This window comes from Chiloscyllium plagiosum, unplaced genomic scaffold, assembly GCF_037043375.1.
Source record: "Chiloscyllium plagiosum isolate Xiang-an unplaced genomic scaffold, Cpla_swu_hap1 HiC_scaffold_1, whole genome shotgun sequence".
Classification (NCBI taxonomy): Eukaryota; Metazoa; Chordata; class Chondrichthyes; order Orectolobiformes; family Hemiscylliidae; genus Chiloscyllium; species Chiloscyllium plagiosum.
In genome coordinates this window covers 48,548,453-48,565,677 of record NW_028270139.1, presented here as the reverse complement: position 1 = coordinate 48,565,677, position 17,225 = coordinate 48,548,453, and positions in this window count along the sequence as shown.

Genomic DNA, 17,225 nt, shown 5'->3' with positions numbered 1-17,225 from the left:
GCGCATTAGTCAGTTAGCTCTCTTCACTTTCATCTATACAAGCAAAAAGAACCTCAAACCTTTCAGACAATTGAAAAGGCTGAGGTTCCTGCTCTTCTTCTCTCCAGATCTCCTGACGTGCCTCCCTTGCAGTCCCATCATCCTTTACCTGACCAATAGCTAAATTAGAAGATCCTATCCTAAGGGTTTGTCCGCCTCCTGAAATAGTATGCCCTGATTGTTTTTCCCATCCCTGATGTGTCTCACTGCATTTAGTTTGGACTCCAGTTCATAAACTATAAGCTGAGGCTACTTGGGTTGCAAACACTATTGCATTTTTACTGTGGATCACATTGGCATCCAGGAGACCCCACATTCCACTGTCGCAACACATCTCCCACCCCATCATCCTTAATGTATTTCAGCTAACCACTTAATAATTTTATTCAATTATTTATTTTCATTTTTGTAAATATATTTTGTCATCCTTACCTCAAATCCCTGTACTATTTAGGCAATGAGGGATAGGCAATAAATGCTGGCTTATGTAGTAACACCCACATCCCACGAATGAATAAAAAAGAAAGGATGAAGCAGTTTCCTTTGCTACTCACAGCACATTATGTGCCATTATTTCTTTCTGAGATGTTATAGCATTGAGTTGTGTTTTGACTGTAAAGATAGACAAAGTGATTGACATTTCAATGAAATTGAGAGTGGAGAAAGTCAAGAGGCAAACATGGTGCAAGTGGACTTTGTAATGTGGATACATATTAAAAGAATGGTTCCCATTTTGTGATTCTAGATGTAAGTTCCAAGTCGTAGTATCTTTACAAAGTAATTATTTTTCCAGTTACAAATCATTAACCAAATAAACACTGTGATAGTTCTTTAGTCTGCTGTACTTCTTTTGTTTATTTTCCACTAAATATTTCATTACATAACGGAGAAGTTTGCCCTGAGAATTGGAGGATAATCAATATTCTCTTCTATATTAAAGGTCATATTTCTAACCCATTGTTGTTACTTAAAACATTATTGCTCGGCAAAAAGTAAACTTCCTTTCAGAATATGCTTCTGTCAGACACAGTTGCTTTCTAAGTGGAACTGGGCTAATGTTGTCAGTCTATGCTTTTGTTTGTATTTGTCCACAATCAAGTTGTGTTCTGTTTGTATATTTATATTACCTGCTAAATACTTATCCTTTGGAACTTAATTAGTTGGCAATAAGAATCAAGTCTGGAGCCTATATCATTATTTAATTAAGAATCTAAGCTGAAGAGGATGTAAGGAGAAGATTGGTGCAATGATGAATGACTTTTGCAACATACCTGTCAAGAGAAGCAGAAATACATTTTTAAATAAGAAGTTCCAAAGCACATCATTTAATTTTAATTTGGAGATATCATTAAATGACATTTTAAAAAGATCCTCTGGGATTCTGATGCATCTTAGGTGCATTGAATCAGTTGTGCATTGGAGAAAAATGCACTGCACTGAGGTTAGTTTACAAGCCCCATAGGACTTGCAATGTGACATTCTATAGGGAAATACTTTTGCTGAAACCAATTAATTCTGTAACAAAACAGGGAATTATTGAAGTAGAAAACTGACAGCTTAAAATTGAGTTAAAAAATAAAAATAGATTTCAACACTTGCTTAAATGATGTGTGCAGAGAAAGGAGCTGTCAGACTTCCGAATTCAAATTGTGATCTAGCTGGGCTTATTGCTGTACCATTTGTACATTATTTCTTTGATAAAGCTAGCGTTTTGATACACCTTCTTGAGCTTGACCAGTCCTAAGTCACTCTGAGAAGAAATCCTGCTGGGTATTTCCATACTAATTTGCAATGATTATGTTATCAGGCAAGCCAGGCAAAAGGGAGGAGCAACCATAATTTGAAACCAGGATTAGGTTGAAATAACGAGGTCACTGAATTGCAGTTGCTATGGCTACAGCACATCTAAGAATACAGTATACTGCTACGAGATGAGTCAAGCCTAGATATTTTGATGTACATTGGATTTTAGCAAATGGCTTTCTCCTTTTAACCTGCTGTGCCCTCTATATGAGTGTAAGGCCAGAGTGACTTCAAAGAATTACGAATTCACTTTGCTCTTCCAGAACTGTTCGTCCTCAAACACCAAGGTTTTTGATCATGGACATAACTGGTTATCCCACAACATCAACATAAATGGTGAAGTATAGAGGTGGGCTGAGATGGAGATGAACCCCCTTGATATCCTGTGCCAGTGTGCCATGAACTAGGACCCATTAGTCACTGAGTCAGAAATTTATTTCTTTAATCTTATTTGTCCTGTGCTAATTTAAATCTTGATAATTAGGATTCACTGAATGAAATACGCTGTAAGAGAAATACATTGTAAAAGAATATATTCTTTGGAAGCCCCAAAAATATCAGTCTCCTAAAAGCCAGTTTTATCTTGTAATTAAGAACAATATCAGCACTGTTACTGAACAGAAAGTGAAGCAATTTTAATAACGTTGTAACTGAAAAATGGAGTTGATAAGATAGTTGTTTTCACATGTATGTTGCAGATAAGAGTCTTCAGTGAGGTATGGGCTTCTATCCAATCCATTGCTTGCCTGTTGAATAATGTTAAGGAAACCAACTAATTTTGTCATTTTACGTGTGACAAATGATAAATTTTGCTTTTTTATGGCAATTTCAGAAACATAAATAGTTTGAACTGCAACTTTTATGTCTCCTTTAATAAAGTCAACTGTGAATAATGCTGATAATATTTAACGTGTCTGTCAAGACTGGTTTGTGTCTCGAACAAGAAGTGGCCCAAAAATATTATCCTACCTATGGCAGGTGCTGATTATGTAATACAACAAAGTGGAACATTACTCCGACATGTTCTGTCCTCATAACAGGAAAAATCCAACCTGACCAATTGCCACCCCATCAGTCTCCTCCCAGTCATCAGCAAAATTTCAGTCAGTGATATTGACAGTGTCATCAAGAGGCACTTAGCTTGGAATGCTCAGTTTAAGTTCCACCAGGACTGCTCAGCTCCAGACCTCATTACAGCCTTTTTCCTAGCATGAACAAATCTAAATTCAGAAGTGAAGTGAAAGTGAATGCCCTTGATATCAAAGTGTAGCATCAAGGTGCCCTAGCAAAACTTAAGTCAGAAGGAAGGAGGGACAAACTCCGCACTGATTGGGATCATTCTAAACGCATAGGAACATGGTTGTGGTCAATGTAGACTAAGCGTTTCATCTCCAGACACTGCAACAGGATTTTAGGTCTGCACTAATAAATGGCAAGTAACAATTGTACCACACAAGGACCAGGGAGTGAACATCACAAACAAGAGAAAATCAAAGTGCATTGTGTTCACATTCAGTGATGCTACTATTGTTACACATTGCCTCTGAGCATTACCATTAAATTTTTAGATTACTTACAGTGTGGAAACAGGCCCTTCGGCCCAACAAGTCCACACCAACCCTCCAAAGAGCAACCCACCCAGATCCATTCCCCTACATTTACCCCTTCACCTAATACTACGGGCAATTTAGCATGGCCAATTCACCTAATCTGCACATTTTTGGACTATGGGAGGAAACTGGAGCACTCAGAGGAAACCCACGCAGACATGGGGAGAATGTGCAAACTCCACACAGACAGTTGCCTGAGGCGGGAATTGAACCCAGGTCTCTAGTGCTGTGAGGCAGCAGTGCTAGCCACCGTGCCACCCTTGATTAGAAGTTTGACTGGATCAGATTTATAAACACTGTGTGGCTCCAAGCCCAGGTCAGAAGCTGGGTATTTTGTGGCTGGTAACTCACCTCCTGACTTCCTGCAGCCTGTCCGCCATCTACAAGGCACAGGTCAATGTTGTGATGGAATACACTCTACACTTGCCTGAAGGAATACAGTTTGATAAATACTCACTAAGCAAAAAATAATCCAGGACAAAGCTAACCCATTTGATTCCAACCCCATTTACAACCTTAAACATTCACTCCCACCATCACTGAAACAATGCTGCATTGTGCAATCTGTCTGTAAGATGCATTGCAGCATTATATCATTTGCTGGATAAAAAACAAACCTCAAACTCATTCCCCTAACAGCACCCATGGTGTACCTTCACCACAAAGAATGCAATAGTTCAAGAAGGTGACTCATTCTTCCTGTTTGGAAGATTATGAGCGCTGGGCCATAATACTGACATTACCAGCCATACCCACATCCCACAATCTAAGTAAAAATAAATTACTTTTTGTTTATTTTTCCAGAATTTGTTTAAGACATATATTGAAATTTATTGGCTTGTGAATCACAAGATTAAAATTTTGTAATATAAGGGGTATTTTCTATTGATGTGGCTAAGGGAGCAGTTATTGTCTGATATTGAAGTTAGCAATCTATTTGATGTGATATGAGCGCATGAAGGTGTTGTAGTAAGTTTGTAGTACTGAAAACTATTGATATTTAAGTAAGTGGTAGTAACTCCAGATGAGTGAGTACTCTGGATCTACACAGTAGGAACCAAGTAACAGTAGGGAATAGCTTTTGTTTTGGAGAATGAGTACATATTGTGCATAAGAGGTAGGTGTATATTGTGACCTAATTATCTCTGAATTAATTAGTCATTAGAAGACTTGTAAGGTGGAAGCTTCATTTTTTAAAATCTCACTCTGCAGCAGTTGCAAAATAATCCTAATGTTGTTTCACTACGGCATCATCTATGTATAACTTCATAATGTAGATAATTTTGCTTCATGACATAAGGAAGTTTTAATCTATATTCAAATATAGTGGTGCATTGGTGAAAAGATTGCAGGTTCCTAGGAAAGTGCAGTTGTGCAGAATGTGAAGAAGACCCACATCCATTTATTTGATTCTTTTTGTTTGCTTGTCATTTCCAGTGTTCCATATTGGCTTTTCTAATTCTGATTTGTTATCTATTTCTGTCTCAAGACTCAGTCCATCCCTCACTCAATGGTTAAAAAAAAAGAGGTATTTGCAATCTCAAGTCATCCAGAAACTAGATACAATCTTGATTTCAGAAACCATTTTTCCTCTCAGTTCAATGGTTGGGGAGTAAACATTGGAATAGGAATGCTCTTGATATTTGAGTTGAGTTTGGATGGGAAGGTTTGAATTTGGTTTGACTCTAGTTTAGATGTTGGGCTTAAATTGAGTTTGAATCTGGTTTGGGTGGTGACTTGTGCTACCCATACCATCTCTTTGTTGCATTGGTGGAGAATCCTGTGACCTAACTGGATAATTCCAAACTTTGACCTGTCTTACCTGTCACGATAGAAATTGCTCTCTTTCCAAGTCCTGCATTTCTTACTGCCTTGAATCTTTAGTACTTTTATCCAGGCATGTTTACAATTCATTCTTAGCGTTATAAGCAGCAATTATAAATTATTATCAATGAAACGTATTTTCATTGTTCAACAGTATTTTTAAATTCCTGGACAGTCGTCAAAGAAAAGTGAGATGTTGATTGTAAGAAGGAAGGTCAAAGTAAAGATTTGTGACTACATGGTTGATGTTTACCAGTGATTTGCTCAGACTGTGTTGATGCATAAACAACATCTGTCAAAAATTCTGGCAGCATTTCAACATACATTTCCCATTTTACACTGACCCCATCCTGAACCAAGCAGTGTGACTTCCAGAGTGCTCTTGCATGTGGCAGAAATACATAGAAACCGTGCTGTCTGATATTGACAGTCCTCCCTGCTATCTTCCTGGCATTATGTTGTTTGATAAATTTACTATGTCCCATTAAGTGTTAAAAATGAACTTTGAAAGTTATAATTATGCTAATTTTAATGGCATATTTAACCTTACAGTAAAAAATATGACTAAATAAGAAACAAAAGATAATTATTGGAAAAAAAAATCAACCTCCATGCTGTTTCATTTTGTACAGAATAATTACATTTTTTATAAATTAAACAATTCCCATATACTTTAATAATGTAGACCTTTTTTGGGCTTGTCAGCTAATGAGTGTGCAGATTTATTTAAACATCCTTGGTAATAATACAACACCAGGTTGTAGTCCAACAGGTTTAATTGGAAGCACACTAGATTAGATTAGATTACTTACAGTGTGGAAACAGGCCCTTCGGACCAACAAGTCCACACCGACCCGCCGAAGCGCAACCCACCCATTGCCCTACATTTACCCCTTTTACCTAACACTACAGGCAATTTAGCATGGCCAATTCACCTGACCTGCACATCTTTGGACTGTGGGAGGAAATTGGAGCACCCGGAGGAAACCCACGCAGACACGGGGAGAATGTGCAAACTCCACACAGTCAGTCGCCTGAGTCGGGAATTAACCCGGGTCGCTGGCGCTGTGAGGCAGCAGTGCTAACCACTGTGCCACCGTGCCGTCGGAGCGACGCTCCTTCAGCAGGTGGTAGGAGCGTCGCTCCGAAAGCTAGTGTGCTTCCAATTAAACCTGTTGGACTATAACCTGGTGTTGTGTGATTTTTAACTTTGTACACCCCAGTCCAACACCAGCATCTCTAAATCATTGGTAATAATAAATTGTTGCTCAAGCTTTGAATTCTTTTTCATTTTGTTTAATCTTAACTGCAGCCCCATCTATTCCTTCAGGTAGATGGCATTATTGAGAGAAGAACAGGGCTTTTGAAGTGTCCCTCGCTAATTCTGCAATCACTAATGCTAAAAGGGATAATTTGGTCATTGTCACATTAGTAGTATCTGTGAGATTTAACTGCACACGTATTGGCTGCTGTTTATATGCATTTCTCCATCTCCAAAATTTTCTGGCATTGAGAGCTAGGTTGTTCTCAGTGCACCATTTTTCCACTTCCCATCTGTAGTCTGTTTCATCACCATCTGAGATTTGACTGAGTATGGTGGTGCCATCAGCGAACTTGTAAATGGCATTGGTCTGGTATTTGGCGACGCAGTCATGGTTATACAGCGAGTTCAGTAGGGGAGTGAGTATGTACCCCTGGGGGGATTCCAGTGTTGTGTTAGTGAGGATGAAATATTGTCCCCCATCTTCACTGTGGCCTGTGGGTCAGGAAACTGAGGATCCAGTTGCAGAGAGTGGATGTGTTGGAATATTAGTCATTTGTCTGAATAAATGCAACTCCAGCAACACTCAAGAAACTTGACATCCAGGACAAAACAACTCACTTGATTGGCATTTCACCCTACACGTTAAACACTTATGCCTTCCACTATTACTGCACAGGAGCAGCAGTGTGTACTGTTGAGAAGATGCACTGCAGAAATTCACTGAGGATCCTTAGGCAGCTTCTTTTAAACACATAGTTACTATCATCTAGTAGAATAAAAGCAGCAGATGCATGGAAACACTCACCTGCACCAATATTAACTTGACTTGGAAATATATTGCTGTTCTTTCACTGTCATTGGGTCAAAATCCTTGCACCTCCTCGCTAATAGTATTCTTGGTATAATTGCTCCATCTTCTCAAGGACAATTAGAGATGGACAATAAATATTGGCCTATCTCTAATTGTTCTTAAGAAGGTAGTGTACATAAGGTCTTCTGCACTGTATCATTCCTCTAACCACAAGTGACCACTTAATTACCTTTTCTTAGCTTAATAATGGTAGAATACTCAACTGCTGTCTTTACTTGGACATTTTTTCACCATGTCAATGTCTCAATTGTCTATTTGCAAGCTCTTCCTCTCAAATATCTCTGTGCCCCAAACACACCATCACAACACAACTCCATGTCACTCGCTTCCTGCTCAGATCCTTTCAGTCTGATCATGGAACTGGGAATAACTTGAATCGATATTTAATTTTGCTGTGCCAGGAGTTGATTATTCCTTTTTTTTCACTTGACTTCTGTGGCCTTTGAACTAATCCATCATTCTCAATTAATGTTTTACCATGATTCACTTCTGTGGCATCACACACTTGCGTTTCTAATCCTAGAGCAAATCTCCTGCAATTCCTTCTCCTGTGTGCCCTGAGATTCTGTTCTCTGACCTCTTCTGCTCTTCCTGTGTGCAATCAGTCTTTGGTTTGACAGCTTCCCGATGCACACAACGCCCAGTTTTAACTTTCTGCCAATATTTTTGACTCCTTAATTATTATTACGTTCTATCAGTTATTAGCTAGTTGTCCCATTCAAGAGGAATGGCAATGCAGAAAAATTTTAAACTGTTAGTGAAACATCCCAAAGTGGCTTTCATTCAGAGACAAAAATTAATTCGCAGCACAGAGTCATAGAGATCTACAACACAGAAACAGGACCTTTGACCCATTGCAAGTGCACCAGTCTAAGACAACCACCTGTCTATTCTAATCTCATTTTCCAGCACTAGGGCCAGAACCGTGCACATCTAACTACTTTAATCTTATGAGGGTTTCTGGGTGAAAACATTTTTCCTCAAATTTCCTGGAAATCTTCTGTCCTTTACCTTAAGTCTATCACCCCGGTCATTGATTCCTCCACCAAGAGATAAAGTTTCTTCTTGTCCACCTATCTATGCTCCTCATTATTTTGTACATTTTAATCATGTCCCATCTCAATGTCCTCTCCTGCAAGGAAAACAACCCCAGTGTGCCCAATCTGTCTTCATAACTGAAACTCTCCAACAAGGCAACATCCTGGTAAATCTTCTCTGCATCCTCTCCAGTGCTAGCACATCTCTCTTATAATAACAGTGGGAGAAGAGCTATTGGAAGAACAATGAAAGATAGATTTTGAGGTGAGGGTTGGAAAGGATAATCTCCTTAATGGTTTAAGGCAAAAATTCCTTAAATTTGTTCTTAAATTGTAGTCCAGAAGTGTGGTAGTGGTGATGGTAAAAGTGATGGTTGAGAAAGGGGAAACAAATGAATCCAGAGAGAGTAGGCATTTAGCTGATGAGGCTGAAAGATGGATGTGCAGGTGTGGATGAGATACAAGGTGAATCAGGAATATATGTTTTAGGTTCGCTGTGTTCAATCCTTAAGATTCATTAGAGGTTAGAGGCAAACACAGTGATGGTGGAGTGCTGCATAGTGTGAGATAGGATACTTGTTACAGTGTGTTAAATAATTTTGTGTTTGTACAGAGCTGAGTTTTGGAGTGCTGAAAAAGTGTGTTTAAGTTGGCTGTGGTAACTGGCTAAAGCAGTATTTTGGCATTGTTGGATAGAGTCAGCACAGAAATTTATGATGTAGTGGAGATGGAAATAAATAGCATCAATGATGGATTAGGCAAGGCATGGAACTCAAGTCAATGCCAAGAGAAACATTGTTTTGCCTCATTGGTTCAACCTTGCTGAGGTGTGGGGATTTTGATGGAAACATTCATGCTCTGCTTTACTGAGTTTGAATTATTTGGCATTTTATCCCCTGTTCACCCACTGTTGTTGACAGAACATTCAATCATTACGACTTGTCCTCTAGAATTCTCGTTCAGAGCTCCTCTGTCCTGATGCATCTCTTTCAAATTCTCTGAGAATTTTGTCGAGCTTATTTCTTTGACCTTGCCTTCCTTTCTAGGACTTGAACACAAAGTTCCACATTGACGTTCTAGTACGGAACACAAAGTTCCACGTTGACGTTCTAGTACGGAACACAAAGTTCCACGTTGACGTTCTAGTACGAAGAGTGCCTGATGTGCTGGCCAATCTGTGCTTCTCAATCAACACCACAAAGGCATTTTATCTGTTCACTATCGCAGTTACTTTTATGGAAAGTAGCTGTCACATTTTCCACACTACAATGGTGAGTGCATTTCAAAAGTACCACATTGGCTGCAAAGTCTTTTGGGATGCCTTGTATTAATCAAGGGTGCCACATGAACTCAAGTCCTTTTTATTCTCTTTGAACAGAAGTTAGGTTATTGTGTCAATTCCACCAGGCTCTCCCTCCTCATCACCCCCAACTTCTTTCTCCCTTATCTTGAAGTAACTTGGTGCAAATTACTCTCTTAAAAGTTATCCATAAGAATAAATTTGTTTTAAATTTTGTTGATAAATTATGTGATCTAGAAACAAGGATAAGGAGGGTGAAGATGAACAGCATTCAGAGAGAATCATACTATTGTCTATACGCATGTAAAAATCCACTTTTCGAGACTAGATTTTTCATTAAAAATGTGATGGTTAACCTTTGCATGAGTAACATTTTGGGGGGATGTTGAAATCCATCTTCATCCAATGTCTCGCTGGTGACCATCATTAAAATATAAACAATAGAAAATGCATCTAAAATATTGGTTACCATAGGTTATTATCAGTTAGTTTTGAAATAGTTTTCAATTACAATTGTTTCATTCTTAACAATGGTCTCAAGACTGGAAAAGCTAGGCAGAAGTGGTACTGCAGATGCTGGAGATGAGAGTGAAGATTAGAGTGGTGCTGGAAAAGCACAGCAGGTCAGGCAGCATTCGACGAGCAGGAAAATCGATGTTTCGGGCAAAAGCCCTTCATCGTGGAATAGCTGTCCAGTGACGTGAATGCTTTTTTGTTTGTTTGATGGCCTGTTCACAATAGTTGCACAATGAGTCAAACTTATTGAATGTTTCACCACAGGTAACGTGGATATTCAACTTCACAGCCCGTATACTGCTTTGTTTGGTGAATGTCTTCTCCCTTCTGAATATCCGTTTTTTCCCTCATTAACTTTGAATATCTTGTTTTGAGTGACATCCAATAGTTGAACAAGGCAGTTTAGATCACCAGGAATCACCTCAGGTTCACTGTTTTGCAATCTAATTTGGGCAACAAAGTGGACAGCTCCCAGAGAAGATGTTTTACTTTACATAATTTCTCTAGATTGAAAACTCTAGACTTTTCTCAGCCATATTTTAAAGCCACCTTCATCTAATTATTCTTTTAGGGTGAACTGCAGGGACTTGAGAAACTGGCTAACCACTTCCTTCTCATGAGCAATTACAAATGGGCAGCAATTGATACATTCCACAAAAGAATAAAATAAAACATGTTCTAGCCTATCTTGGATGCTATCCCACAAACTTTATTCTCTTGACTAATCTTCAAAAGTCATCTGGTAAACTTCCCCAAATCCACAAGCCTCTCACTCACTATCTTGATGCTTTCAACAAATGATTACCCCGCTCACTTCAGGTCTTGCTACAATTTATCATTGAATCCTCTTGGATATTTGATTATTTCAGTCTTTACTTGTAGCATGTCTCTCTGCTGACGAGAAGTCTTCATCAGTAATGATTTTATTCAGAATCTCAGCACAATTTTGGAATACTAATTAGATAGGCTGAAAAGATGGTTAATGTGGGGATCCAGGAACATACCACACAGTTACAGTTGTCATAATTGTGTGATTGTGACATTATAGGTTTTCATAACAAACTACCATGGACACATGAAACGTTTAGTTTTGGTTCCTGAAGTAACCTGGCAAAATCACCTGACTTCTCTTGTGGATACAACATCAATTTACGTAACTGTAGAGTTTAGACTATGTTTCTCTCAAGAAGGATCTCAAGCCATTAAAAATGGAATGAGCATTTCTGTAAGAGTAGACAGAAACACATTGAGAGTAGCTTCCCTGAAGGTGAGAATAGATCCTTCCTTTCCCACCAAACTTTGAAGAATGAGAACCATTCAAATTAATGGCTGAGACAGTTAACTGTTAATTATCTCACCTAAAGGACAATGGACGGAAATATGCTCCAGACTAGTGCTAACCCAATAATCAAAATGGAAGTATAATGTGACAGTTTGGGATAGCAAGCATTTTCAGCTTTGAAAGTGTGAAAGGGAACAGCCTTGGGATGCAAGCATTTCAGGAGACCCTGAGAATACCGTTCCGGGCACCACTTTCAGCTGAACAAACTGTGAACACCAGGCAACAAGTTTAGATACACAACTCTGTAATTGGGAGTTGCCAACAGAAGCTGTCCAGAAATCATCAAAGTTCTGCAGCAGCAGTGGGAGTGGGGAGAGCGGGGAGCTGAGTGGGAGTGGGGAGAGCAGGGAGCTGAGTGGGAGTGGGGAGAGCGGGGAGCTGAGTGGGAGTGGGGAGAGCAGGGAGCTGAGTGGGAGTGGGGAGAGCGGGGAGCTCAATGGGAGTGGGGAGAGCGGGGAGCTGAGTGGGAGCGGGGAGAGCGGGAAGCTGAGTGGGAGCGGGGAGAGCGGGGAGCTGAGTGGGAGTGGGTAGAGCGGGGAGCTGAGTGGGAGTGGGGAGAGTGGGGAGCTGAGTGGGAGTGGGGAGAGCAAAGAGCTGAGTGGGAGCAATGGGGAGCTGAGTGGAAGTGGGGAGAGCAGGGAGCTGAGTGCGAGTGGGGAGAGTGGGAGGCTGAGTGGGAGCGGGGAGCAGAGTGGGAGTGGGGAGACCGGGGAGCTGAGTGGGAGTGGGGAGAGCAGGGAGCTGAGTGGAAGTGGGGGGAGTGAGAAGTTGAGAGGGAGTGGTGAGAGTGGAGAACTGAGTGGGAGCGGGGAGCTGAGTGGGAGTGGGGAGACCGGGGAGCTGAGTGGGAGTGGGGAGAGCGGGGAGCTGAGTGGGAGTGGGGAGAGTGGGGAGCTGAGTGGGAGTGGGGAGAGTGAGGAGCTGAGTGGGAGTGGGGAGAGTGGGGAGCTGTGTGGGAGCGTGGAGAGTGGGGAGCTGAGTGGGAGCGAGGAGAGTGGGAAGCTGAGTGGGAGCAGGGAGAGTGGGGAGCTGAGTGGGAGTGGGGAGAGTGGGGCGCTGAGTGGGAGCAGTGAGAGCAGGGAGCTGAATGGGAGCAGGGAGAGTGGTGAGCTGAGTGGGGGGGGGTTAATTGGGAGTGGGGAGAGCGGGGAGCTGAGTGGGAGTGTGGAGAATGGGGAGCTGAGTGGGAGCGGGGAGAGTGGGGAGCTGAGTGGGAGCGGGGAGAGTGGGGAGTTGAGTGGGAGTGGGGACATTGGGGAGCTGAGTGGGAGCGGGGAGAGCGGGGAGCTGAGTGGGAGCGGGGAGAGTGGGGAGCTGATTGGGAGCGGGGAGCTGAGTGGGAGCGGGGAGAGCGGGGAGCTGAGTGGGAGTGGGTAGAGTGGGGAGCTGAATGGGAGTGGGGAGAGTGTGGAGATGAGTGGGAGTGGGGAGAGTGTGGAGCTGACTGGGAGCGGGGAGAGCGGGGAGCTGAGTGGGAGTGGGGAGTGGGGAGCTGAGTGGGAGGGGGAGAGTGGGGAGCTGAGTGGGAGGGGGAGAGTGGGGAGCTGAGTGGGGGGGGTTAATTGGGAGTGGGGAGAGCGGGGAGCTGAGTGGGAGTGTGGAGAATGGGGAGCTGAGTGGGAGCGGGGAGAGTGGGGAGCTGAGTGGGAGCGGGGAGAGCGGGGAGCTGAGTGGGAGCGGGGAGAGTGGGGAGCTGATTGGGAGCGGGGAGCTGAGTGGGAGCGGGGAGAGCGGGGAGCTGAGTGGGAGTGGGTAGAGTGGGGAGCTGAATGGGAGTGGGGAGAGTGTGGAGATGAGTGGGAGTGGGGAGAGTGTGGAGCTGACTGGGAGCGGGGAGAGCGGGGAGCTGAGTGGGAGTGGGGAGAGTGGGGAGCTGAGTGGGAGGGGGAGAGTGGGGAGCTGACGTGGAGGGGGAGAGTGGGGAGCTGAGTGGGAGCGGGGAGAGCGGGGAGCTGAGTGGGAATGGGGCAAGTGGGGAGCTGAGTGGGAGCGGGGAGAGCGGGGAGCTGAGTGGGAGCGGGGAGAGCGGGGATCTGAGTGGGAGCGGGGAGAGCGGAGAGTTGAGTGGGAGTGGGGAGAGCAAGGAGCTGAGTAGGAGCGGAGGGAGCTGAGTGGGAGTGGGGAGAGCAGGGAGCTGAGTGGGAGCGGGGAGAGTGGGGAGATAAATGGGAGCGGGGAGAGCAGGGAGCTGAGTGGGAGCGGGGAGCTGAGTGGGAGTGGGGAGAGTGGGGAGCTGAAGCGGAGCGGGGAGAGGAGGGAGCTGAGTGGGAGCGGGGAGTTGAGTGGGAGTGGGGAGACCGGGGAGCTGAGTGGGAGTGGGGAGAGCAGGGAGCTGAGTGGGAGTGGGGAGAGTGAGAAGTTGAGAGGGAGTGGAGAGAGTGGGGAGCTGAGTGGGAGTGGGGAGACCGGGGAGCTGAGTGGGAGTGGGGAGAGTGGGGAGCTGAGTGGGAGTGGGGAGAGCAGGGAGCTGAGTGGGAGTGGGGAGCTGAGTGGGAGTGGGGAGAGCGGGGAGCTGAGTGGGAGTGGGGAGAGCGGGGAGCTGAGTGGGAGCGGGGAGCTGAGTGGGAGTGGGGAGCTGAGTGGGAGTGGGGAGAGTGAGGAGCTGAGTGGGAGCGTGGAGAGTGGGGAGCTGAGTGGGAGCGGGGAGAGTGGGGAGCTGAGTGGGAGCAGGGAGAGTGGGGAGCTGAGTGGGAGTGGGGAGAGTGGGGCGCTGAGTGGGAGCAGTGAGAGCAGGGAGCTGAATGGGAGCAGGGAGAGTGGTGAGCTGAGTGGGGGGGGTTAATTGGGAGTGGGGAGAGCGGGGAGCTGAGTGGGAGTGTGGAGAATGGGGAGCTGAGCGGGAGCGGGGAGAGTGGGGAGCTGAGTGGGAGTGGGGACATTGGGGAGCTGAGTGGGAGCGGGGAGAGCGGGGAGCTGAGTGGGAGCGGGGAGTGTGGGGAGGTGATTGGGGGCGGGGAGCTGAGTGGGAGCGGGGAGAGCGGGGAGCTGAGTGGGAGTGGGTAGAGTGGGGAGCTGAATGGGAGTGGGGAGAGTGTGGAGATGAGTGGGTGTGGGGAGAGTGTGGAGCTGACTGGGAGCGGGGAGAGCGGGGAGCTGAGTGGGAGTGGGGAGAGTGGGGAGCTGAGTGGGAGGGGGAGAGTGGGGAGCTGAGTGGGAGGGGGAGAGTGGGGAGCTGAGTGGGAGCGGGGAGAGCGGGGAGCTGAGTGGGAATGGGACGAGTGGGGAGCTGAGTGGGAGTGGGGAGAGCGGGGAGATGAGTGGGAGCGGGGAGAGCGGGGAGCTGAGTGGGAGTTGGGAGAGCGGGGATCTGAGTGGGAGTGGGGAGAGCGGAGAGTTGAGTGGGAGTGGGGAGAGCAAGGAGCTGAGTAGGAGCGGCCGGAGCTAAGTGGGAGTGGGGAGAGCAGGGAGCTGAGTGGGAGCGGGGAGAGTGGGGAGATAAGTGGGAGTGGGGAGAGCAGGGAGCTGAGTGGGAGCGGGAAGCTGAGTGGGAGTGGGGAGAGTGGGGAGCTGAATCGGAGCGGGGAGAGGAGGGAGCTGAGTGGGAGCGGGGAGTTGAGTGGGAGTGGGGAGACCGGGGAGCTGAGTGGGAGTGGGGAGAGCAGGGAGCTGAGTGGTAGTGGGGAGAGTGAGAAGTTGAGAGGGAGTGGAGAGAGTGGGGAGCTGAGTGGGAGTGGGGAGACCGGGGAGCTGAGTGGGAGTGGGGAGAGTGGGGAGCTGAGTGGGAGTGGGGAGAGCAGGGAGCTGAGTGGGAGTGGGGAGCTGAGTGGGAGTGGGGAGAGCGGGGAGCTGAGTGGGAGTGGGGAGAGCGGGGAGCTGAGTGGGAGCGGGGAGCTGAGTGGGAGTGGGGAGCTGAGTGGGAGTGGGGAGAGCGGGAAGCTGAGTGGGAGTGGGGAGAGCTGAGTGGGAGCGGGGAGAGTGGGGAAAGTGAGGAGCTGAGTAGAAGTGGGGAAGCGGGGAGCTGAGTGGGAGCGGGGAGAGCGGGGAGCTGAGTGGGAGTGGGGAGAGCGGGGAGCTGAGTGGGAGTGGGGAGACCGAGGCGCTGAGTGGGAGTGTGGAGCTGAGTGGGAGTGGGGAGTGCAGGGAGCTGAGTGGGAGCGGGGGGAGTGGGGAGCTGAGTGGGAGCGGGGAGACCGGGGAGCTGAGTGGAAGTGGGGAAACGGGGATTTGAGTGGGAGTGGGGAGAGCGGGGAGCTGAATGGGAGCAGGGAGAGCGGGGAGCTGAGTGGGAGTGGGGAGAGCGGGGAGCTGAGTGGGAGTGGGGCGAGTGGGGAGCTGAGTGGGAGTGGGGAGACCGAGGAGCTGAGTGGGAGTGGGGAGCTGAGTGGGAGTGGGGAACTGAGTGGGAGTGGGGAGAGCGGGGAGAGTGGGGAGCTGTGGGAATGGGGAGAGCAGAGTGGTAGTGGGGAGAGCAGAGAGCTGTGTGGGAGCGGGGAGAGCAGGGAGCTGAGTGGGAGCGGGGAGAGTGGGGAGATAAGTGGGAGTGGGGAGACCGGGGAGCTGAGTGGGAGTGGGGAGAGTGGGGAGCTGAGTGGGAGTGGGGAGAGCAGGGAGCTGAGTGGGAGTGGGGAGCTGAGTGGGAGTGGGGAGAGCGGAGAGCTGAGTGGGAGTGGGGAGAGCGGGGAGCTGAGTGGGAGCGGGGAGAGTGGGGAGCTGAGTGGGAGCAGGGAGAGTGGGGAGCTGAGTGGGAGTGGGGAGAGTGGGGCGCTGAGTGGGAGCAGTGAGAGCAGGGAGCTGAATGGGAGCAGGGAGAGTGGTGAGCTGAGTGGGGGGGGGTTAATTGGGAGTGGGGAGAGCGGGGAGCTGAGTGGGAGTGTGGAGAATGGGGAGCTGAGTGGGAGCGGGGAGAGTGATCAGCTGAGTGGGAGCGGGGAGAGTGGGGAGTTGAGTGGGAGTGGGGACATTGGGGAGCTGAGTGGGAGCGGGGAGAGTGGGGAGCTGATTGGGAGCGGGGAGCTGAGTGGGAGCGGGGAGAGCGGCGAGCTGAGTGGGAGTGGGTAGAGTGGGGAGCTGAATGGGAGTGGGGAGAGTGTGGAGATGAGTGGGAGTGGGGAGAGTGTGGAGCTGACTGGGAGCGGGGAGAGCGGGGAGCTGAGTGGGAGTGGGGAGTGGGGAGCTGAGTGGGAGGGGGAGAGTGGGGAGCTGAGTGGGAGGGGGAGAGTGGGGAGCTGAGTGGGAGCGGGGAGAGCGGGGAGCTGAGTGGGAATGGGACGAGTGGGGAGCTGAGTGGGAGTGGGGAGAGCGGGGAGATGAGTGGGAGCGGGGAGAGCGGGGAGCTGAGTGGGAATGGGGAGAGCGGGGATCTGAGTGGGAGTGGGGAGAGCGGAGAGTTGAGTGGGAGTGGGGAGAGCAAGGAGCTGAGTAGGAGCGGACGGAGCTAAGTGGGAGTGGGGAGAGCAGGGAGCTGAGTGCTAGCGGGGAGAGTGGGGAGATAAGTGGGAGTGGGGAGAGCAGGGAGCTGAGTGGGAGCGGGAAGCTGAGTGGGAGTGGGGAGAGTGGGGAGCTGAATCGGAGCGGGGAGAGGAGGGAGCTGAGTGGGAGCGGGGAGTTGAGTGGGAGTGGGGAGACCGGGGAGCTGAGTGGGAGTGGGGAGAGCAGGGAGCTGAGTGGTAGTGGGGAGAG